This window comes from Canis lupus, chromosome 23 (genome assembly GCF_048164855.1).
Source record: "Canis lupus baileyi chromosome 23, mCanLup2.hap1, whole genome shotgun sequence".
Classification (NCBI taxonomy): domain Eukaryota; kingdom Metazoa; phylum Chordata; class Mammalia; order Carnivora; family Canidae; genus Canis; species Canis lupus.
In genome coordinates this window covers 10,210,433-10,236,005 of record NC_132860.1, presented here as the reverse complement: position 1 = coordinate 10,236,005, position 25,573 = coordinate 10,210,433, and the positions used below count along the sequence as shown (strand labels likewise).

Here is a 25,573-nt window from a genome sequence, read left to right as displayed (position 1 = left end):
AACTACGTAAGTCTAATATTAAACAATCCAGGGTTGGAAATTCCCTCCACACTAAGTTGACATCTGTTGACATAATGACCTTCTATAGGCTCCTCTGCTTCTCCCGGGGCTCCAAAGCAGAAATTCCTGCACCCCGCTGCTCCCCAACCTCCCACATATTTCTGTGCTTGGGGGCTATTTGATAGATAGCCCATCCCCACTTCACCATTCTTTTGGTGCCTTCCCTTGTTTCTTGAGGAAGAACAACTGTTTAACTTTTTAGAAGAGAAGCGCTCAATGCGCTTCCAATTAAAGGAATTTTAAAGCTGCAAGCAGATGAGCATGCTATGTTAGCAGAAAAAAAAATATGTGAACGACATGACACAGGAGCCCCCAAATTGGGCTAGGTTATTTATTGGTTGAGTGCTTAGTCCATTAGTTCATTAGTATATGAACTACTTTGTAGTTCAAAGGACTACAGATGTAATGAATTATAGTGTAGAATATTTTTCTTCAATTTTCTTAAAATTTAAGTTTACTGATATATAACTTACATACAGTAAAAGTCACCCTTTCGAGATGTATGGTTCTGTGTGTTTTGACAAACATGTACAGTTGTGTAACCACCAATCAAAATGTAGAACATTTCCATCACCTCAAAAAAAGTTCCCTTGTCTCAATCCTTCATCTATCTTCAAAAAAAGCAATGTAACATCTTTGAATCTGTCTCTGACCTGCCTTCCTCCCTCTATCTCTTGTAAGGACATTTGTAATTACTTTCTGTCGACCCAGATAATCCAGGATAATCTTCCCATCTCAAAATCCTTAATTTAATCACATCTGCAAAGTCCCATTTGCCAGGAAAGGGAAACATATAAATTCATAGGTTACAAAGATTAAGACATGGACACCTCATTACCAAAATTAGAAGCTTTGAGTGGTACCTAGATGGGAAATAGTCTTTCTCCTTTTGTTTGTACTATCTTCTAGATCTGTGAAAAATCTTTGACAAGGAGTCTTCTGATCCTAAGATGTGCCTTTTCAGATATTAAAAGTACTGGTTCCATGGATGGTAATGAAGAAAACTTCATTGCACTCCCTGGATCTTCAGCAGAACATATTTGAGAGGGGACACATCCTAACTTCCTGTTTCTCATTTGCTAAGCTGCCTTGGTGGTATCTTTGAATTGGTCCTCCTTGATCTTTGCCAGCTCCTCTTCGTCTTCCCTCCAGATACCCAAGGTCCTTCTAAGCAAGCATCTAGGCCCTCTTCACTCCATCTATATAACCTTTTCCTTGTCCATGTCATCCTCTCTCATGTTTTTAAATGCCCTTGGTATGCTGACTATTCCAAGGCCAAACATTCCTTCTGAACTCCAGACCTTTATATCCAATAGCTCATTTTATATTTCCACTTCCATAACACACTGGCATTTTAGCATATCCAAAAGAAGACGTTAGAAAGTAACAAGTGTTGGTGAGGACGTGGGGAGATTTGAACAGTTGCACACTGCTGGTGGGAGTATAAAATGATTCGGCCATTGTGAAAAGCAGTTTGGTGATTACTTAAAAAGCTAAACAAAGAATTAACATATGACCTGATAATTCCACATTTAGGTATACACCCAAAAGAATTGAAAACAGATTCTAAACAAATTCCTATACACAAATGTTCATAGCACCATTTAATCATCATAGCTGAAAGGTAGAAACAAAAGTCCAACCAAATGTCCGCCGGTGGATAAATGGATAAACTGTGGTATATATATTAAAAAATATTCAGCCATAAAAAACTGTGAAATAGTAATCCATGCTAAACCTGAATGAACCTGGAAAACGTTATGTTACCTGAAAAAAAGTAAGGCACAAAAGGTCACATATTGTATGATTCCATTTATAGGAAATATCCAGAATAGGCAAATCCAGAGAAACAGAACACAGTGTGGTGGCTGCAAGGGCAAGAAGGGGAGACAAGAAGCAACTGTTTAATGGGTACAGGTTTTATTTTGGGATGATGGAAATGTTTTGGACTAGATAGAAGTAGTGGTTGTACAACATTGTCAATGTACCAAATGCACTGAATTGTTCAGTTTAAAGTGATTAATTTTATGTTATGTGAATTTCACCTCAATAAAAAAGATAAATGATCTCCCTGTCTGCCTCAAGTCTCCTTCCTTCCTGCATATGCTTCTTTTTCATCTCCTTCATCCCACAAATGAACAAATTTGGTCTCTTCTACCTCTACTATATACTTGAACTCATCCACTCCTCTCCATCTCCTCTGCCACTATGCCAGTCCAATCCACCACCACCTTGTCTCTGAAATACTGCAATTATATCCTCACTGGTTTTCCCTTTTCTTCCTCCATTCTCATTATTAAAATATGCCAAAAACTATTGTTGACTCTACACAATAATTTTTGCCACACTTTACAAATGCAAACAACAATCATGTTACTATACTGACCATAACCATAAAATGGCTCCCCATTATTCATAGGATGAAGTTTATTTATTATTTTTTAAAAGACACATTTATTCAGTGTCATGACCAGATTATTACATTTAGCAATCAACAGCATGGGTACAAGAAAAATCTACATTAAAATATTTTGTTGGAATGCTTTATACTTTCCAGAACAGAAGCTAAATAGAAGCTAAAATAACCTGCTATTCAATTAGTCACAAATACAGTCCTTGAGTTTTATGCCCAAACACATTAGTATTGTCTGAAACATGTCTTCTTTGTAGCAGCTCATCTCTGTGCTTGGCTGAGTTCATAAATCTGTTGTAATCCATAGCTTCCCTGCCACTTTTCTGGCTCTCTTCTCCTGCTAAGCTTTGTTTCCTGGCAGTAATTAAAATCTCCTGCCACTGTCATAGCTACTGCTGCTGCTGGAACTGCCATAGCCACCTTGGTTTTGTGGTTTGGTTAAGTATTGGCCTCCACCACTGTAGAGGCCAGTGATTCTGCCTCCAAAATTTCCTCCTTTCATGGGTCTACAATTTGAAGGCTGACTGTTTTAATTGCCAAAATCATTACAGTTTCTGCTACCTCCAAAGTTGCTTCCATCATTACCAAATCTGTTACAGCCATCTCCACTGCCTCCATATCCACTACCACCTCACCTGCCACCAAAGCCACCTCACCCACCGAAGTTTCCTCTATCAAAGTTGTCATTCCCACCAAAACCATCTCCATGACCACCACCAAAGTTTCCAGAACTACTTTGACCTCTTTGACTGGATGAAGGACTAGCCACCTCTTGCTTAGGTAGGGCTCTCCTTACTTCACAGTTGTGGCCATTCACAGTATGGTAGTTTTGAATGACAGTCTTGTCTATAGAGCTATGGTCATCAAATGTTACAAAAGTAAAGCCTCTCTTTCTGTCTCTGCCTTGGTCAGTCACGATCTCCATCACTTCAATTTTTCCCATATTGTTCAAAATAATCCCTTAGATGATGTTCTTCGGTGTCTTCTGTAATGCCACCAACAAAAATCTTTTTCACGGTTAAGTGGCCAACAGGTCTATGAGAATCTTAAGACAGCCCTCTTTGGTTCCACAACTCTTCCATCCACCTTGCGTGGCCTTGCCTTCAAGGCTGCTTCCACCTCCTCCACAGTGGCATAGGTGACAAACCCAAAGCCTCTGGAGCACTTGGTGTTTGGATCTCTCATATTCACACAGTCTGCAAGCGTTCCCCCATTGCTCAGAATGGCCCCTCAGACTCTCCTTGGTTGTTTCAAACCTCAAACCTCTGATGGAGAACTTCTGCAGCTTTTCAGGCTCTTTGGGAGATTCTGACATAGACATGACAGTGGTAGGAGAGGAGACTTTAACAGGACTTACTAGCGGCATCCACGGGCCAAAAGCCATAGGAAGAACCTTAAAGTCTTTTTCATCATCTCCAAAGGCCTCCAATCTGGCCCTCAGGCACCTCTCTGGCTTATTACCCTATCACTCTCCCTTCCTCCACTGCATTCCATCCACTGCCTTTTCACTCTGCAAAGCCCCTTCCCATTTCAGGTCCTCATATGCTTACCCTGAAGATCTCCACGCTCATACCCCCAGCCTTGTCTCTTCACCTGATTAACTTCTCCCACCCTTTACTCAGGTTTCCACTTAAGGGTCAATTCTTTCCCTGAAGTAAACTATCCCCCAGTCTAAATTAGGCTCCCCATTTGCCCCTTTCTCACACCCTGCCCTTTTACTCTAGAGCACTTATAACAACAGTTATTACTGTTTGTGTGACTTCATTTACTTCTATCTCCCACAAGGAAAAATTTTTGTTTTTGTTGGTTTTATTGTTAAATCTCTGTTGGCTATGCCAGTGCCTGGCATGTAGTAGTCTCTCAGTGCATTTGTTCAATTCATGGCAACTGAATGATAGAACCTATGTTCAAATACATGTGCATATATGCAGTCTAGCATTTTCGTAGAACATATTCCATTTGTGCAATACTACCAGACTGCCTTCCAAAAAATTATACCAACTTACATCCTTACTTCCAAGAATATAAAACATCCTCATCCCACCAACAGTGAATGGATGGTATTAATCTTAATTTTGACAATCTGAGTAGCAAAGACAAGTATCTAATTTTTAATTAGTATTTTTCTACTTATTAGTGAGCTGAGCATCTTTTCAGACATTTGCTCACTTGTGAATTTCCTATCACTGCTCATTCTTTCATGGGCTATTTTTTCTTATTGATAAGTGGGAGCTCTCTAGATATCATGGATAGTAACTATTATATGCATCGCCATCACCTAAGCCTTTCATTTGCCTTTAACTTCATTTCAGATGTCTTATACATTACAACTGTTTTAATAAAGTCAAATCAACCTTTTATGCTGGAGGGTCCCCCAGTTACCCCGTTTGCCCTCCTCCCAGTTCTATGGTGGACAGGGAGAGATCAGTTGTGGGTGTGGGGCACAAGAAGAGTAGAAGCAGGGAGACTGGCTGAAAGGCTACTAAAGGGGCCCAGCTGAGATATGATGCTGGATATGGGTGTAGTGCAGATGAAAAGAATGAAGAACCTACAACCTGAGGATGTTCTTCCGAGGTCAAGTCAATAGGATCAGCTGATGGTAGGAGTAGGAGGATTGGTAATGGAAACTGAGTTTCAAGGATGGTTTGTAGGCTCTTTACTTGGCAATTGGGTAGATTGTGGTTGCACTTACTGAGATGCAGATGGGTGGCAGGGGAGCAGGTTTGGTAAGGTGGAGAAAATTAAGTCTTGATTTCAACTTGCTAGGTTTGATATGCCTCCTAGCAATCTGAACAAAAATGTCAAGTAGGCATTAAGCAATGGGAATCCAAAGTTCAGAAAGAGATCATGAGCAGAGATATAAATTTGGAAGTCACTGGTATAATGATCATACATAAAGATAGTACATAAAATCACAGGGCCAGGAGAAATTTCCTACAGAGAAAATGTATCAAGAGACAAGAAAGAGGCTCAGTACTGGGCCCTGGGGCATGCCAACATTCATAGGCTAGGAAACAGAGGAAAAGGAGGCTGAAGGGCTGGACAACAGGAAGGGATAAAACTCAGGTGAACATGGTATCTAGAAGCCAAGAGGAGAAAGTGTTTTAAGTGTTTCAAGTTGAGGGCAGAAATATAACATGGATTCAGCAACAGGGAAGTCATTGGGACCCTGATAAGAGCAATTTAATCATCAGTGATGTGGGACAGAGGGAATCCAGTTTACATGAGCAGAGGTAAGATCCCACCAGAATAGGAAATACTAAAGAAAGAATGATCCAGTAAGGGAGAGGAAATGGATTGATTTAGAAAGTGGGAGAACAACTGTAGGAGCAAAGTCCATCCTACTGATCTCATTAGTTCTAACAGGTCAGTCAGGTGAGTCTCTTGACTTCACAGGTACACAATCATATCATTTGAAAAGGCAACTGAAAAAAAATAATAGTGCCTTTCAAATAAGTGATCATCATAAAAGCATGGTGGTTTGTTTTGGGGGAAAGCAGGAGTTACAACTGAGAGGGGGCATATGGATGGGCTTCTAGTTGATTAGCAAAGTTCTATTTCTTGAGTTAGGTGAAGGATATAGGAGTATTGCTTTTTAATAATTCAATAAGATGCACATTAATTTCATGCAGTTTCTGTTTCTGAGTTTTATTTGACAAGAAAATGATAAATGAAAAACAATAAGTTGTGTAAAATAATAGCATTTTTTTATCCTTTCTTTTCTTTTTAATATTTATACCTTATATCTGTTTTTCATCCTACTGTGTCAGGTAGGGCTATAAAAACAATGTTTAGTAATAGTATCCTGTTTTGTTCCAGACTTTAATGGCAATGTTTCTAATGTCTTAATTAAGAATCATATTTGCTATAGGTATGTTAAGTTTTATTTCAGACTGTACAGAGGTTTTTCTCAGAAATACATATTAAATTTTATCAAATGAATTATTGGCATTTACTGAAATGATCACATAGCTCTTTTTTAAATCTATTAATCTATTAAAAGATTTCCTAACATTAAATATTTGTAAGATGAGTGTTTATATTTGTAAGATAAACTCACTTTGGTCATGCTGGTTTTTTTTTTTAAATGTGCATAATTATTATATATCTTTTAATACAGTGCTAAATTTTATTTGCTGGCATTTTGTCTAGAGTTTTTACATCCACAGTAATAGAAAAATTGGCCTGTAGCTTTCTTTTGTATGACTGCTCTAATCCAGTTTGCTTAACAGGGTTTTGTTAACTCTGTAGAATAATTCAGAAATTTCCCACCATTTTCTGTTGTCTTGAGATAGAAACAAGAGTAGTTCTTTTGCTACTTTTCCAATGTGAATATTATTAGCCTTTAAGGCTTTCTGCTTCTTTCTGAGGTAATTTTAGTATTGAACATTTTCCTAGAAAATTATCCATTATTTAAAGGTTTCCACGTGGTTCCATTCTTCTAGTTTCTACCTTAATTTTTTCCCCCTTTATTACACTAGAGCACCAGAGTCAGAGAATGTGCCTGTCTGGTTTCTACTTAGGGAAATTAATGAGAATGTTCTTTGTAGCTCGTTGCAGTGCATATTCCATTAAATTTGAAGAGAATATGAATTCTTCATTTGGGGATATGTAATAATCAGGGTAGAGCATCATGCTGACACAATAAAGGGTTCTTTCTCTCTTACTCTAAGTCCAATACCCACTGGGAGCCGCTGCAGGGCAGCTCCCCTCCATGTGCTTCTCTAGGTGGACAGTTACTCAGGGATTCAGGTGACTTCCATCTTGTGCCTCCACCATCTCAACCTATGGCAGTCACCAGAGAGGAAATAGAGTGGTGAGGTGGCACGTTAGCTCTTAAATGCTTCTTTCATTGGCTAAGGCGAATCACAATGCCCCTCCTTACTGCAAGACAGCTGCCAAGTCTAGTCTTCCTGTAAGCCTAGGAAGAAGATGAGAACCAAATATTAAGAGACCAAGTATTTTTTACTGTAAGGTGCAAAGAATCTATAAAGGTGAGCATTTAGAGCATAGGAGTTAAGCCATGGGCTGTGAGGCCAAATGCTTCTGCCATTTACTTAGCTGGGTGACCTGGGGCAAGTTACTTAACTCGTTCATGCCTTGGTTTCTCTTTCTGTAAAGTGAAAATATAATGGCACATCTGCTTCAAAGGACTGGAATCCTCATAACAAGCCTTTGAGAGAGACATGCTATTATATTCGTTGTGTCACTTAGAAGATAACCTAAGTGTCTCTTTAAATTCTTTTGCTTTGAATTCTACTCTTAGTTTTCTATTCCTGCCTTCTATTTTATCACTTACCTAGTTTTCCTTTGTCATTTTCTTTGTGTGTTGTCCCCTTTGCCTCCTTTAAACAACATAAAATTGATTTTGTCTCAACAGAAAAATCTTTACCTTTTAACAATGAGATTTAACAGATTTGAATAATGGGTACATTTAGTCTTAACATGAATTATTTCTTTTCCTTTTGCAACTGGATTTTTGCTATATTGACCAAATTTTCTTTGCACCTTTCCCTTTTGTAATCTAGTGGTTTAGAAATTCCACATTTTTTCCTTTTTCAGTAGTAATTTCCTTGAATGCTTAATAAACAATGCATATGATCCTGTCAATACCAAGATTAATCATTATCTATAACCTCTCTCCTTAACAAGACAAGGAATTTAGAATGTTCTTGTTTCTTTTCTCCCCTGCCCACTCTATCTCAAACTTCCTTACATAACACCTCGCTCATTCATTCAACAAATCTCTATTGAGCCTCAAATATATTGAAATCACCTGGAATTTTATTTGCAAATTGTTTTTAGCACATTAACGTTTAATGATTGCATCAAATGCCACATTACCATCGATTATTTGATCTCAACTAACAATTTTCCTGGTTTATTAGTTCATTGCTTGTAGAGAATAGTATTCTTTCTGATGTTGTGGATCCATTTCCTCTTCCTCTGTTAACAGAACCTATTTCCTCTTAGGACTCCCTCTGGACTCTCACTCTCAGTCCACTTGCTTTGCTTGTACTTGATTCTATCTCTGCTCGCCCATTCTTAGAATAGTCACATGACTCTACACTGGTCTGTCAGAGAATTGCTAGCGTTTAGCCAGATTAAGGGAGGCGGGCAGTCAATGGTGGTCACATGATTTAATTTTTTAAGATTTTATTTATTTATTCATGAGAAACAGAGAGAGAGAGAGAGAGAGGCAGAGACACAGGCAGAGACACAGGCAGAGGGAGAAGCAGGCTCCATGCAGGGAACCCGATGTGGAACTGGATCCTGGGACTCCGGATTTCACCCTGGGCGGAAGGCAGGCACCAAACCACTGAGCCACCCAGGGATCCCCCGCATGATTTAATTTGGACCAATGAGAACCAGGCCCAAGAACTTGTTCACAATTTAGAAGAGAGATTCTTTTATCTTTAACCTTGAAGGATGACAACTAGTGAAAGTCATCCAGTGGCAAAGACTTATTGAGAGTGATACCAACATGGAGAAGAGCGCTACTGAAAAATAAAGAAAAAGCAGGACCTAATGATATTGTTTGAATATCTGGAACCAGCCACACCTGAAGCAATGATTCCCTTTTTATGAAATGAAAGGGTTCTGACCCATAAGTTAGTTTCTTCTATCCTGTGAATTAATTTTTTATTTTCTTGAAGTAAATCCTTGAAAAATTTTTTTCCAAAAGATTGCATGAATATTTATACCTTCAGAATACTCGTATGACCAAAAGTGTTCCAGTTCTGGAAACTTGCTATCTTTGTCCCTTCGTGTGTCTCCTTGGGAAAATAACAAAGCTTATATAGCATTTTGTATGATGGCAGTTCAATGTTCATGTAATATAGGAAAAGCATTTTTAGGTAAGAAAATAGGTTGTATAGTCATATTTCAATTCAGATTTCAACTCATCCATTTACTGCATGATCAAATTTTGTAACCTCTCTGAACCTTTCTTCATCCAGAAAACAGAGACATTATTTCCCTCATGAGACTGTTGTAGTCAGATTATGTAAGTAGCAAGAATGGCAAGAGTGTACTGTGCTAGCCTTAAAAATCTTTGGTCAACTGGATAAATTTCTCTCTGTAAACAGTAGGTTTTAAGGCAAAAAAAGGCTGTGATCAATCTAAGGTTTGGGCAAATTAGTTGGCAAATGAAGAATGAACTCTGGTAGAGAGGCAAAATGCTGTCAAGCTGGGCCATCTTAATAATCCTGGAGAAAAGTAATGACACCTAAAGGAAAGGTTCCCAGGAAAGCAGATGTCCAGGATGATGGTGGGTTACACAGAATAATGCATAAGACAGGGAGTAGAGAATATATAAAATGTGCCAACCAGATTTTATTGGAGATCTGGGTAGGGAAATTTTAAAGGATGGTCCTAAATTTTAAATTAAGCATCTTAATGGACAGAAATCTATTAATTAAGGGGTGAAAATAAGAACAAAAGATTTTTAAGAGGAAGATTAACTCAGCATGAACATGCTGATTGTGATTCTGAGTTGTATGAGGATCATTCTGGGGAGGTGTTTGGCAAGCAGTTGAGATTAGCCTGTGGCATCGTTTTATTTTCATCCCATAAATATCTTCACCCCTACAACTATGCTATATGCATGGAAGTTCAGGAGAGGTTAAAGTTAAAATGTGTAATTTTAATATTGTGCTAATGTACAGTTTTGTTTTAAAGTGATGTTTCTGGACATAACAGTTAACCTACTTGTGGGCAACTCCTGTTTTCCTCCATCCTACTTTAAGTTAGTGCACACCACAATTGATGTAAAATGCTTAACCCTACATATATTTATAACCTACATATATTTATAACCCTACATATATTAATAACCCTACATATATTTAATTTTTATTCTTATGAAAAATAAAAAATTGTAACTTAGCCAGGTGCTTTTGTTTCATATATGATTATGTATGTAAATTCCCTAGATTTGGTCCTAGCATAGAAGCACTCACTAATTGCCAAGTTTCCTTACTTTTCCCTTTCCTGTGGCTCTCCAATACAGAAGAATATCACCACAGACAAGAAAATTTATTTTAATATGTTTTAACCCCAAATCGTTATATGAATGCCTCATCAAAGTTTGCAAAGTCACACTAGCATTCACGATCTGCACAATTATCTTTTAAAAGTTGCAATTCCAAGATGTTACACTTCTAAGATGGCAAAGGACATGTTGACTTTTTAGTGTTGAGTTGTTGAGGAATATATTAAATGTGGGTGTATACTGTATAAAATGTATGGAGAACTTTTCTTTTTTATGCAGTAAGACTAAAGTACAAACAGTATGCACCCCTCAGAGAAAATCATTCTCTGCAAAGTTGTTCTGAGGCTCATCTATAAGGATTTTAATACCATGCTTTAAACAAATTGAAGATCTAAAATGCATAATTTCTTTTTCTTTTTTAAGATTTTATTTATTTAAGAGAGAGAGAGAGAGAGAGAAAGAGAAGCAGACTCACCACTGAGCAGGGAGCCTGAAGCAGTACTCGATCCCAGGACACTGGGATCATGTCCTGAGCTGAAGGCAGATGCTTAATTGACTAAGCCACCCTAGTGCCATAAAATGCATACTTTCTAATTGTCTTGTGACTGGAGACAGGTAAAAGGAAGAACTATTTTGGATATCACAATGTGGCTTATGTGTATGATTAAAAAATCCTTTCAGAGTAAAAAAGAATGTTTTTTCGGGTAAAAAAAAAAAAAAAAAAGTAGGCCCAAAGTAAAAGTTGTGCTTTTTATTCTTCAGTGTATGTGTGTGTGTGCATGTGACAAACTTTTTTTTCCCTAAAAAATTCTTAAATTTATATAATGCTTCCCATTTCACAAAGTACTTTTATTGATATTGTTTACTTTGGTCCTTAAAGTAATTGAGACTCAGAACAGTTCAGTGACAAATAAAATAAGATGAAATCAGAGAGGGAGGGATCCCTGGGTGGTGCAGCGGTTTGGCGCCTGCCTTTGGCCCAGGGCGCGATCCTGGAGACCCGGGATCGAATCCCACATCGGGCTCCCGGTGCATGGAGCCTGCTTCTCCCTCTGCCTGTGTCTCTGCCTCTCTCTCTCTCTGTGACTATCATGAATAAATAAATAAAATCTTTAAAAAAAAAAAAAAAAAAAGAAATCAGAGAGGGAGACAACCATAAAAGACTCTTAACCATAGGAAACTGAGGGTTGCTGGAGGGGATGTGGGTGGGGAATGGGGTAACTGGGTGATAGGCATTAAGGAAGACACGTGATGTAATGAGCACTGGGAGTTATGTAAGAGTGAATCACTGGCCTCTATCTCTGGAACCAATAATACATTATATGTTAATTGCATTTAAATAAATTTTTTATAAGTGGGGAAAATTTTTAAAAATAAAATAAAATCCACGCTCTTTAATCTGTCAATAAAATTTCCATAAATTTGTTCTAAAAAAAAAAAAAGTTCAGTGACTTGTCCAAAGTTATACAGCTTGTAAATAGCATAAAAAGAACCTGAAACTAGCTGGTCTGTCTCCTCTGGGCTGTTTTACTCACCACGCTACCACTTCTAAGATGAAACTTGGTTGAACTCCCATATGTGTTTAGTTTAGATTTTGTCATTTAATTAAAGGGGATCTCTGAAACAAACTTCAACCATCCTCCAGAAACCAAAATCACAGGGCAGGGGAGGAGGGGATGCTTCCTGAGATTACTCTTGTCCATGGATTATAATTATTTGTTTCCTTGTTTCTCTCCTTTACCATAAACTCCTCAAGAGCAAGGACTGTGCTCGTCCCTAGAGCCGGGTATCCAACACAGGAGCCTGTTACAGAGAAGGTACTCAATAAGTAATTATTCAATATATGTTTGTGGAGAAATAATGAATGAATACAAATGTGAGAGAAATGAAAAATGTGATGATAAAACAAAATGCTCACTGTAATCCTTAATCAGAAAGGTCAAAGCCCCATGTATGTATCTGAGTCTGAATCGGAGACTGTTTCTACAAGACCTCAGATGTTACAGACCATATGGGACTCCACCCATGTTCAAATGCAAAGTAATCTAATGAGGCAAAGGGATGAAGGAGACAGATCAGGCCAGGACATAATCTCTTTTGAGTCCTCAAGATCCAAATCTACTAAATCTTCCTCCAAAAAGCACAGTAATCTTCACAACATGACACCTTCAGAGAGCACTCATCTCTGATAACACCCGAATGGCTTTACGGGAAGAGCTGTGTCCAACTCAAAGCTGTTTACCACAGCTTTATGCAAGTTTCATTCCAAATCTACTTCAATTTTCAATTACGCTTTTAAAAATTACAATTGGAAACACTACTTTTTGTTTGAATAAGTTTGTCTCATCATATTACTCCAAGAAATGTTGGCCTGTGGTCATTTCAAACACACTGAGCAAAACAGCCCAATCAGTACTGGTCATGACAAAGCCTTCTATTTGCTATGTATTATAGCTTACCTAAAGTCACATCGAGTGACGGAGGGGGACCAGAGTCCAAGGTCTCACTTAGCCCAGGTAATTTTCACTTCAATGTACCACAAAATTTCAAGCAATGGACTACAGAGCCCAAAGGATTTTTTTAGTTTCTTCACGTTTTTAGCCTTCTTTGACTTTGGGTTCTAAGTCACAAGAAGCCTCCCTTGTCTGTTATTAAGAGATAATTATGAAGGACCAAATGCTATCTAGAAGAGTCAGGGCATTCTAAGTCCAGAAGGTAGGACTTTCATAAAAGACATGGTAAATGCAGCATTCCTGCTCACATTAATAAAGCAAACTGCGAGAAAACACCATTAACTATGGAAATACAGAGCATTCCAAATAATTAGGCAGTGCTCATTGTTCAGATGTTCAAGGAGGAAGGAGACTATCTTACAGCATTTGAAAACAACTGTGCATAGAGAAATGGGCCCTGCTGTCCAGGCACACTTGGTTCCCCCAATGTCTGCTATCTTGATGTTTGCTTTGTACTGTTCAAAGAGGAATTATCACCCCTCTCATTCAGTGCAACTAGTCATTTCTCCTACAAGTCAAACAGCATTTGTTGGGGCCAAAGGAAGCAAAGCCAGTCACATTGGTCTAATTAATGGTCTCTGAAGCTTTTACAAAAGGGTATCCCTGAGTCTACACCAGGGAAAATGAGAAAACTTGATTAACCTCTTCCTCCTTTGTATTTCTAACTGAGCTCATGGTAGTGTGGCCAAGTTTTTACAATAATCAGGAAGATTCTCAAATAATCTACATGTGACCATCTGGAAGAATCAAGAAAAAAAAAACCATATGGAGAAAAAAGGAATGCTACTCCTGGGTTTAGTTGGAGGCACCTTTTCTTAGGTGTCAGATAACAGAAGACTTTATAGGTTCCACATTGTGACAGAAATTAATTTTAAAAAGCCCCAGTCTTTCCTTACAAAGAGAAGCAGCCATGCCTTTAATCTGCCTCTAGTCATCACTGAGGACTCTGGCTTATGTATTATGTAAATTTTTCCTTGGAAGGTAACAAAACCACTGAGACTCAGATGTGTAAACAACATGGATATGACTTGCTAAGTAGGCATTGATACACCTAAGGGGCCCAAAAAAGGAAGCCTCAAAGAACCCAGGAGTAGACTGTACGTTGTAGATGATATGAGTAAATCAGCTCACACGGCCACTTAGCAAGTTCACAGACACTTCAAAACGCTCCTGAACAGCGAGCTGCTTCATTCTTTCCTCTTCAGGCTGTGTGCATGCTCATCCCATTGAGAGTCAGGGACACACACTCCTGGATGTTCACCTGGCCCAAGGCAAAGAAGCAGAAATTCCACATGTGACCATTTTGTTTGCCAACTGGCCCACATATACAGCAGAAATGGTTATTGTTTGTCTCTGTAATAAAATCACTGAGTACATTTTGTAGAGCTTTAAATCAGCCTCATAAGCGTCACCAGGCAACTCCCCGTAGGAAAGACAGGGAGATGGTGAGGTACAGAACTCCGGACACACAGAAAAGAACCAGTGTGTCTCTTGCAAAGCACTGGTGCTAGAAATGCTATAAACCTCATGCTAACCATGAAATCCAATCATAATACAAAACCCCAAAACCCAAAACCCTGACACTGGTAGCAACCAATTCTACTCCAAACTAGAGTTCCTTCAAAAGTACTGCAAATATCCACTGCCAAGGTCATGGACCAAAACACAAGAGGGACAAACCCACAAAAAGTAACATGTGTTACTTATAATAGTTTAGCTTTTATGTGGTGATAGCCATAGGAGCACTGTTAATCTGCATCCTTCTGCCAAGTCATACCTCTGAAAAACTCATGATGGCTAAGTAACCTGCTGACTAGACTAAGACTTCCTCAAGGATACAGAAGGTCGGATCCAGGTTTTGTGCCACCTGAAGCTTATTCCATTTGGGAGACCTGTTCAAGAAAAAGAATACCAAATTTCACAGCTGAAATTGTCAGGCACCTCCTAGGGGCTATGGAAGGGACTTGAGCAAGTTAGAGGGCCTTCACGTACTTCTCAAACTTTGTTGTACATTAGAACCACTTGGGGAGGTTTAAAAATCCTGATGCCCAGTTTGCACCCCGTACCAATTAAATTAGAACGTATCAGGAGGGCAGGTATCAACATTTTTTAAAGACCCTTAGGTGATTCCTATGGGCATTAAACTTTGGGAACCACTGTTTAAAGGTTAAGCTTTATTAGTTTCAGGTAATTAGGTCTCTGGATAGAAATAGTTTTCATTCACTTAGGCAACTAACATTTGTGGAACAACTGCCATGTTCCAAGCCCTGGATTCCCAGCCCTTGGCACTGTGTCTGACATATATCTGGGAATCAGTTGATGCTGTTTGAATATAGGAATGAAATGAGTTAGGCAGTCTCTCCTGTTTTACATTGGAGACTGGTTGTAAACTAGATTTGGAATTCTCCAATTTCTTTTTTCCTTTAGATGTGCCAGCTTATAAAGGATATTCTGAGTTTACTCCAAGAAAAAGATGCTTCATGACATATATATTAGGTGGTCCCTGAGGATTCTAAATACAAAGTCAGTCAGCAAACCTCCAGCCTCCTAAAATGTAATGAAAAAATAGTTTTCATGGAAATAAATCTACATAGAGGAATATAGAATGTTGTCAGAAACAGATGTAGAAATACCAAAAGAAGTCTGTAAAGATTCTCATTTATCTGTTAAAACTTTGGTAACTACCATCCCCTTTGACTCTTTTCCCCACATAATAGGGTCTCAAGGTTCAACTCATACTGTTATCCAGATGTGAAAAAGTACAGCTTCATTTTGTTCATAACAAGTCTTATATTTCTCTGGAGCCTCCATCTGTTAGTAGTAGGGAAATTAATAAACCAAAGAACCAATTCAGTTTAAATTTACTCTGGTTCAACAATTGAAATTGATAGGACCTTCAAGAATTGTCCAGTCTTTAAAAAAAAAAATTAGTGTCTTAAAGAGCTTCTTCCTAAGATGGTATCCAGAGGAGTTTAACTATGAGACTTCATGGTAGATGTGAAAAGGATTGTGTTCTTTCCAATTCTGACCTCAGCTTCTAGAGTGCTGGCTACTTCACCATTGTTTGAGACTGTGTCCTACAGCTAATATAAACTCAAGATTTTCTCTTCTGGGTTGGGTCAGGCTCCACAATGGTCCCTAGGTGATGGGGCTTCATTTTAGCTCCCAACTGTACCAAACCCTGGAGTCTCTTATATACACATCATTGCTCTAGCCTCCTGGACCAGCCCCCAACCCCTTACCTCTCCTCTCCAGCCTCTGCTTGACATCATCACGCCTTGGTATGGCAGGCCTGTTCGTATGTCTGCTAGCTCTCAATTCAGCACTGACACTGCATTAGGGAATTCAGGCAGCATGGAAAAGCTAAAACTCAGAGCTTCTCTCTGCAGGTGGGATATGGCCAACTCTTAGGCTGGAATGGGAGCAGCCTAAGAGGGGATATACCTGTAAGGTCCCAAAGAGGAATGAGGGCAAACATTTATCTTCTGTCCTTAATTGTCATTGAAGGTGGCCAGTGCTGGAAGGGTGCTTGCTGTCGGGTCTGCATATAAACTGCCGGGAGACATCCACCCAGAAAAGGACCAATCTACCTTTTGTATTTATATAAGAATTAAAAGTCCTAAATCTCCACAGATAACTTGCAGGAATGAAAGTGTAACAGCACCCCAATCCATCTTAAGGGCTAACTTGCTTCAAGCTTATGCACTCCTTGCATGCTAACATGTCTCTTGATCTGTAGCAGAACTGACCTACTTTCCTTGAGATGTGCAGATCACTGGCCTTGAGGAGTAAAGGACCAAACTTTCCCAGAAGATAAAGCCTGACTACATTCAAAAACAGCTGCTGCTGCTGCTGCCAGTAAGTCTGCTCAGGGTCACACTGACATACAAGTAACCACCTGGGCACCTGCTTCTCCTGCACATAGCCCCTTTTCCCACTTCCCATGCCTTCCCCTTTAAAACCCTCTGCCGTCCTCTGGATGGGGAAGATGAGCTTTGAGACCTTCGTCCACCACCTTCCCAAGTTGCTGGCTTCCTGGATAAAGCAATCTTTCCTTTCCCACCATCACTTGTCTCTTGAGTAATGATTTTTGAGTGGCTGAACTTGAATTTGTAACTGGCTCTCTGTCTGGTAACAAGAGTTCATCACTTCAAGGGAAGTGACATGGTCCTTGACTTTCAGAGACTAATGGAATGAACACCTATTAATTAGCTCCTATTTTGAATTGTCACCTTCTTAGTCCCACAAACCAATCAGTGCTTAACACATGTCAAGTTCAACAAATCACAACATACTGTGGCGTGAATGAGTGAGACGTGTTCATGTACAATTCAGTCTCTATTTCACTGGTTCGATAAACTTCAAAAAACACTTAGTGATCACCTGTTGGAAGTTCATCTCTGATTGAAGATATGACAAGAGATCAATGGTTTATTAATATCCCAACTCTCCCATGGGCAACCAAATCCTCTGCCCACTGAAATCCTCTGAGGCTCAAGAGCAACATTACAGAAATCAGCACTAGCATACAAGTGAGAGAACTGGTCAGAGTGATGGTGGGGGCAAGAAAGAATTGAGCTTAGGAATTTCAGAGCCAGGAAAGAATAGATTTTAACCAAAGAAAATATTTCCCAAACTCCAGGATGTGACAAGTAAGTTCGTAGCACCTTCTCTGTAAATAGAAGCAGACCATTTTGTCTGATGACAATCACATGAGCTACAAAATCCCTTTTCTGCTTCTTCAGCACTTACTTCCAGCAGCAGGTGCTCACAGCTTCATAGGATGACTTTCCAAGTATATACTGGGTCCACTACCAAATATTTTTCTTCCGTTTGGAATTGTATACGCACAGCTGTGCCCTAATTTTCATGCCCGCTGTCCAGCTGCTTTCTCCTGGATTTTTACCTCCAGAACTGCAAAAGAGAATAAACATCTTGGCTTCCACAGGCAACAGACTTTTGAATCTCTTTCTCATCCTTTCTCCAGATGAGAGGCTTTGGAGGGGAGGCAAGAGGTACATTTTTTTCCTTTTCAATTAATTTCCATTTCTTTCAAGTCTGAGGAAACTGGGCACAGAGCAACCAGGATGATATGATTATGGAAACTATTAATCTCTCCATCAAAGGAGAGCCAAATCACGGTTACGGAGCAATTGGCACGTTCCTCCAAAGGGCTTCTGCAGCATGATCCTCCTGGTTTCCTTTGGGGCCACAAGAGTTCAGGATACAACTTCCTAAAACATAAAGTAATCCTTGAGGGCTTCACAAATTGTTGTGAAAAATTGTGTTTTCAAGCAAGTGCTCTAAAGAGACAGCAGACCCACTTTATAACATGTCCAAACAGGGATCCCTGGGTGGCGCAGCAGTTTGGTGCCTGCCTTTGGCCCAGGGCGCGATCCTGGAGACCCGGGATCAAATCCCACGTCGGGCTCCCGGTGCATGGAGCCTGCTTCTCCCTCTGCCTGTGTCTCTGCCTCTCTCTCTCTCTCTCTCTCTCTGTGTGTGTGTGTGTGTGACTATCATAAATAATAAATAAAAAAACATGTCCAAACAGAATAAAAGAAAAATAAAATCTTCTATGATTTTCAGATTACTCAAGTTCATCTGAAAATGTGAAATCTGGATCTTTGAAAACCATTCAGATACCACTTGCTGTGGGAAACAAGCAAAGGGTGCATCTGGAGAAACAAGTCTCTAAATCACTTTAAATATGGACTACTAAAATCTTAAAAACTGAAGTCACTTCTAGAACTGATTAGGACAAACAGGGCATTACCTGGTTCGTCCAAACCTAAAACAAACATTAAAAAATTTTAGAGAATTCAAATTAGGGACTTTGTTCCAGGGTCTACAACATCAGATTTTTTTTCCCCCTGTGGTGACACAGTACAGACTTCTCTAGGGGCAGTTAAAGGATTTGTTTCTTCCAGAAGAACTTGCTGATTGGCCAAGAAAATGCTTGCTCCTGGGTACAAGAAGGAAAAGTCCAATACCAGTCACACTTTGAAGAAAGCACATTCATGGATTTACAAATGCCATCACCCTTCCAAATACAGTCTGAAAAGAAGGGTGAATTTACAGAGATGCCAAATTCCTCAAATGGTATGGGGTCAACAGAGACCACTCCAAATAAAACTGTATGATCCTGCTGTGTTGACTCAGTGACTTGTAACAAAACCACGTACATGCACTTTCTTGAATTGAGGGCTATAATAAATATGCATTTGCCCACCCACCTACCCACCATTTCAATGTACACTTCTTCCTTGAAGCAAGCCCATGCTTCAGGAAGTCAAACTCCTCCAGGAGAATAAAGAAAGTCTCTTTGTCTTCCCTTCCCACTGTCCCATTGTTATAATCTGCATGCACAATAGGCCTGACTGAGCAGGAAAGTCAGTCCTATGAAGAGACTGTTCCCTAAACATTTCAATTTCTCATGTAATCACATAAACCCTGAATAGTAAAGGGGAAAGCCCATAAAAGTCAAAAGTCATTATAAACAGATTCCATGATGTCAAAGGAAAACCAGCTGGAGAAAGAGTTTAATAAGCAGCCCCCCCTTTTTTTTTTATTACAATAGGCTTGACATCATTATATATTATTTCCAGCACTAAAACACAAAGCCATGTGCTACATTGTAGACCAGGATGAAAAGGATGTGTGGACTTTCCGGAGTATTTTAATATCCTCTTATTGACAAAAGATAGAAGATCTGAACAAGGACCAGGAACAGGAAATGATTTTAGTGATTTCATTACAGTAACAGGGAAAAAAGCATTTCCAATGGGTAGGGTTTGGCAGATGGTCTGGGTAAGCCTTCAACTCCTAAACAGCCTGCACGTCAACAACCCCAATATTGATCCAAGCTCAATATGTAATTAACAAGGTGTCCTAGTGAGCAGAAAAGTTTTTACAAATATATGCTGTAGCCTTTGCAGTAGAACACAGGAAGCTGGTATTTCCAAGGTAAATTCAAAACCATTTCATTACAAAAGGTATTTAGAGGCAGCAAAACCTATACAGTAGGCTGTGTAGCTAAAGAGCTCTTGATGTTCTAGTACAAATCATATCTGCAATGAAGTATCAAGTATGGTATATCTTCACTTAATTTATCCCTAGTGAAAAATGAATGTAGTTGTAGAATTTTCAGATTCTTCTCATTCATGAGACCCTAAAAAGCTTTATATTTCAAAATCATAAAATGTGGTATTTCCAGCTTTACTCCTTTAGCTCAAATTGCTTTGGCTATTTGGAGTCTTTCACGGTTCCACCTGAATTTTAGGATTTCTTTTCTTTCTGTGGGGGAAAAAAATGCCACTAGGATTTTAATAGGGATTGCATTGAATCTATAGGTTACTTTGGGTAGTATGAACATTTTAACAATGTTAATTCTTCCAATACATGAGCATGGGATGTCTTTCCACTTATTTGTGTCTGCCCAATTTTTTGTGTGTTTCAGTTTTCAGTGTACAAGTCTTTCATCCCCTTAAGCTTATTCTTAAATGTTTTATTTTTTTGATGCTATCATAGATGGGATTGTTTTGAAACAGACACATAGACCAATGGAACTGAATAGAGAGCCCAGAAATGAACCCACACATACAGAGTCAACTGATCTTTAACAGTGGTGCCAAGAATAGGATAGTCTCTTCAATAAATGGTCTTGTGGGTTCCCTCCACAAAAAGGAGGGAAATTGGTCCTTTATCTTACACCATACATAAAAATTAGCTCAAAATGAAAAGAAAATTAGCTCAAAATGGATAAAAATGTAAATGTAAGACCTGAAATGGTAAAACCCCATGAAGAAAATGGGGGAAAAGGCTCTTGACATTGGTCTTAGCAATCACTTCTTGAAAAGATACCAAGAGCATAGGCAACAGGAGCAAAACTTTGTAAGTGGAACTACATGAAACTAAAAGCTTCTGAAAAACAAAGGAAACAACTAACAAAATGAAAAGGCAACCTATAGAATGTCAGAAAATACATCCAAAGAATTAATATCCAAATATGCAGGGGAATGTCTTCAACTCATTAGCAAAAAATCCAAATAACTTGAATAAAAATTTAGGCAAGGAATTGAACACTTTTCCAAAGTCATACAGACAGCCAGCAACAGGTATATGAAAAGATGCTCAACCTCACTCATCATCAGGGAAATGCAAACCAAAATGATAATGAGATATCAATTCATAGCAGTTATAGGATGGCTATTATTAATACAAACTAAGATAATCTGCAAGTTCTGGTGAAGATGTGTAGAAAGGGGAACACTTGCATACTGTTACTGTCAAAGTAAACTGCTGCAGCCACTAGGGAAATAATGAAGTTCCTCCAAAAAAAAAAAAAATAGGGGTGCCTAGGTAAATGTCTGAGTCTTGATTTTGGCTGAGGTTGTGATTTCAGGATTGTGAGATTCTGCCCTGCATCAGGGGCTCCATGCTCAGCGCGGAGTCTGAGAGATTCTCTCTCTCCCTCTGCCCCTCCCCCGTGCACTCTCTCTAAAATAAATCTTTAAAAAAATAATAATAAAACTACCATTGATCCAGCAATCTTATTTGAGTATATATCCAAAGGAATTGAAATCAAGATCTCAAAGAGAGACCTGCACTCCCACATCAAGGCAGCATTATTCACAAAGCCAAGACATGGGTCAAACCTAAATGTCCACTGACAAACAGATGAAGAAAATGAGATATACAAAGAATGGTACATTGAAGTACTCTGCTTACATCAGTTCCATTACTATACTATTGGCCAAAGCAAAGTGACTTGGCCAAGCTCAAAGTCAAGAACAGGGAGGTAAACTCTATCCACTGAGAAACCATGGATTGAAAATGGGTACACAGAGGGGAATAGAGAACAACGATGGAATCTGCTACAAGGTGCATGACTTCCTCTATCGGACCCTCCAGGACCTTCCCCTGTACCTCTTACAAAGGACCCTAGAATGCAAACTCTGGCAAAATTTTTATCTTTGTTCAGTGTAATATTTCTAATATGCAGATTCTTGTTTTGCTCACTGCTGTCTAATGTCTGGAACAATGCCTGATTCATAGTAGACAACAAATATTAACTGGCTGCCCTCAAAGAGCATGTTCAGCCTTTCAAGTTATATGATCTTTACAGTCCAATGCTCCTGAACCAGTGTGATTGGCCCAGCTTGGATCAGGAATCCATATGCTGTAATCAGAGAAAGAATGCAGGTCGTTCAGGGACAATTCTCAGAGAAGGGGACACAGATAGGCTGCTATCCCAGGTGTTTATTCCACCTATGTATGTAAGACTCTTCATTATCTGGTCCAGGTCTACCGAGAAGATTCAAGTATAATATAGCAGTTAAAAGGACATGCTCTAGGGTTAGGCAGGCCTGGATTCAAACCCTGGGTCAGCTACCTACTGTCTATGTAATTTTGGCAAAATTACCTAACCACTCTAAATCTTCATTTCTCCATCTGTAAAATGGTAACAACTACCTTATAAGATTATTGCAGAATTCAATAGCATATGCGAAGATCTTCACAGAGTGCCTGCACACGGTTAACTCTCAATTATAGTAATCATTTCTCCCAGATATGTGGTGTCTACTACACCATTCTGCATCTTTAGACAAATGTTGTATCACATTCATTTTATTTTTTAAGAGTTTATTTATTTATTCATGAGACACAGAGAGAGAGAGGCAGAGACATAGGCAGAGGGAGAAGCAGGCTCCATGTGGAGCCCAATGTGGGACTCAATCCCAGGACCCCAAGATCACATCCTGAGCCAAAGGCAGACACTCAACCACTGAGCCACCCAGGCATCCTCATGTTCATTTTACTTTATTTTTGTTTTGTGAATTTTATTTTTTTAATAATAAATTTATTTTTTTTATTGGTGTTCAATTTGCCAACATACAGAATAACACCCAGTGCTCATCCTGTCAAGTGCCCCCCTCAGTGCCCGCCACCCAGTCACCCCCACCCCCCGCCCTCCCTCCCTTCCACTACCCCTAGTTCGTTTCCCAGAGTTAGGAGTCTTCCATGTTCTGTCTCCCTTTCTGATATTTCCTACCCATTTCTTCTCCCTTCCCCTCTATTCCCTTTCACTATTATTTATATTCCCCAAATGAATGAGACCATATAATGTTTGTCCTTCTCCTATTGACTTATTTCACTCAGCATAATACCCTCCAGTTCCATCCACGTCGAAGCAAATGGTGGGTATTTATCATTTCTAATGGCTGAGGAATATTCCATTGTATACATAGACCACTTCTTTATCCATTCATCTTTCGATGGACACCGAGGCTCCTTCCACAGTTTGGCTATAGTGGACATTGCTGCTAGAAACATTGGGGTGCAGGTGTCCTGGCGTTTCATTGCATCTGTATCTTTGGGGTAAATCCCCAGCAGTGCAATTGCTGGGTCGTAGGGCAGGTCTATTTTTTTTTTTTTTTTTTAATTTATGATAGTCACAGAGAGAGAGAGAGAGAGGCAGAGACATAGGCAGAGGGAGAAGCAGGCTCCATGCACCGGGAGCCCGACGTGGGATTCGATCCTGGGTCTCCAGGATCGCGCCCCGGGCCAAAGGCAGGCACCAAACCGCTGCGCCACCCAGGGATCCCGGGCAGGTCTATTTTTAACTCTTTGAGGAACCTCCACACAGTTTTCCAGAGTGGCTGCACCAGTTCACATTCCCACCAACAGTGAAAGAAAACCATAGCTGGGGGCATCACAACACCAGATTGTACTACAGGTTGTACTACAAAGCTGTGGTCATCAAGACAGTGTGGTACTGGCACAAAAACAGACACATAGATCAATGGAACAGAATAGAGAACCGAGAAGTGGACCCTGAACTTTACGGCCAACTAATATTCGATAAAGGAGAAAAGACTATCCACTGGAAGAAAGACAGTCTCTTCAATAAATGGTGCTGGGAAAATTGGACATTCACATGCAGAAGAATGAAACTAGACCACTCTCTTTCACCATACACAAAGATAAACTCAAAATGGATGAAAGATCTAAATGTGAGACAAGATTCCATCAAAATCCTAGAGGAGAACACAGGCAACAACCTTTTTGAACTCGGCCACAGTAACTTCTTGCAAGATACATCCACAATGGCAAAAGAAACAAAAGCAAAAATGAACTATTGGGACTTCATCAAGATAAGAAGCTTTTGCACAGCAAAGGATACAGTCAACAAAACTAAAAGACAACCTACAGAATGGGAGAAGATATTTGCAAATAATGTATCAGATAAAGGGCTAGTTTCCAAGATCTATAAAGAACTTATTATTAAACTCAACAGCAAAGAAACAAACAATCCAATCATGAAATGGGCAAAAGACATGAACAGAAATCTCACCGAGGAAGACATAGACATGGCCAACACACACATGAGAAAATGCTCTGCATCACTTACCATCACAGAAATACAAATCAAAACCACAATGAGATACCACCTCACACCAGTGAGAACGGGGAAAATTAACAAGGCAGGAAACCACAAATGTTGGAGAGGATGTGGAGAAAAGGGAACCCTCTTGCACTGTTGGTGGGAATGTGAAATGGTGCAGCCACTCATGTTCATTTTAATTTCAACTTTAGCTCATTGTATTAGGGGTACACACTTAGCCCAAAGTAGCCAATCCACAGGCTGGTCAGTGATCCACACTGCCTGAAGTACAGATCCTCTCTCTTCTAAGTCTGGTTTCAGTGTGGCATGGCCCTTTCCAGAAGTTTGTTCCTTGCCAAGGGCCCTGTGACATGGAAAATAAGAATGGTCTACTCCATGCTGCTGCTAAATTATTGTCTTGCAGGCATGGACCTCCAGGGAAAATACAGCTGTTAAAAAAAGGGGAGTCACATGAGCATGATAATCATGGTATAAAGAGTAGCCTAATACCTCAAACTCTGCCTTTGCAAACTAAGTAGAAACCCATGGAGGCTCTTGAGCTTTTATGTTACAGATGTTTCCTGGGTGCACAAAAATGGATTTAAGCAAATTTAACTTTATGCATATTAACCTAAGGTGTATCATAATATTTTAGTAATGGAAACTTTGCATTCTATACAGAGATACAAGGAAGTCAGGCTGATGAGGTGAGTGAAAAGCTGGAAGCATCCACCACAAGGTGTTTTCCTACTTCCAGTCTTACCTAGTTTCCTTTGGTTGCTGCTTTAGATCTGGCCTGGCCTTTAGGACTACATTGTCGTCCCAGGTTATTGTAGGCTTAACAAACTCAATGACTTGGCACTCGACATTGATCTCTAACAATCTGTTCATCTCTAAAATCCTATGATCGTGTTTCTCTTCCCTGGTCTCCTCTACCACAAAATATACTTTTAAAGACCACCAATACTTGTATTAGTAAACATACCCCACTGTGCTGTTAAAACACATGACATCAGTTCCTATCTGGTTAGTAGTCATGAACCTTATGACAAAAGTCTCCTTGTTGAGTCAGCTAAAACCATTAAGTAAACATAATAATTTTTACATAATTGGTTATATAATGATGGTAATCCTATTAAGTAATCGTGTTGGTTTCAACTGTGTTGAATTCAATAGTATTCAATGGTAATACAATAGTTTGAGTATTA

General features: G+C 39.4%; 1 long non-coding RNA gene across 2 annotated transcripts in view; it reads left to right on the top strand.

The window, feature by feature from the left end:
- The first annotated feature begins 7,151 nt into the window (after positions 1–7,151).
- Positions 7,152–25,573, top strand: part of LOC140614715 (uncharacterized) — a 45,858-nt gene continuing 27,436 nt past the window's right edge. The window contains exons 1-4 of one of the 2 annotated variants that reach the window (XR_012015500.1): positions 7,152–7,467; positions 12,223–12,283; positions 16,719–16,837; positions 18,569–19,143. This is a non-coding gene — a long non-coding RNA (uncharacterized lncRNA). Of the gene's footprint in view, positions 7,468–12,222; positions 12,284–16,718; positions 16,838–18,568; positions 19,144–25,573 lie in introns of those variants that run through there. The other variant, XR_012015501.1, reaches the window with a different exon arrangement.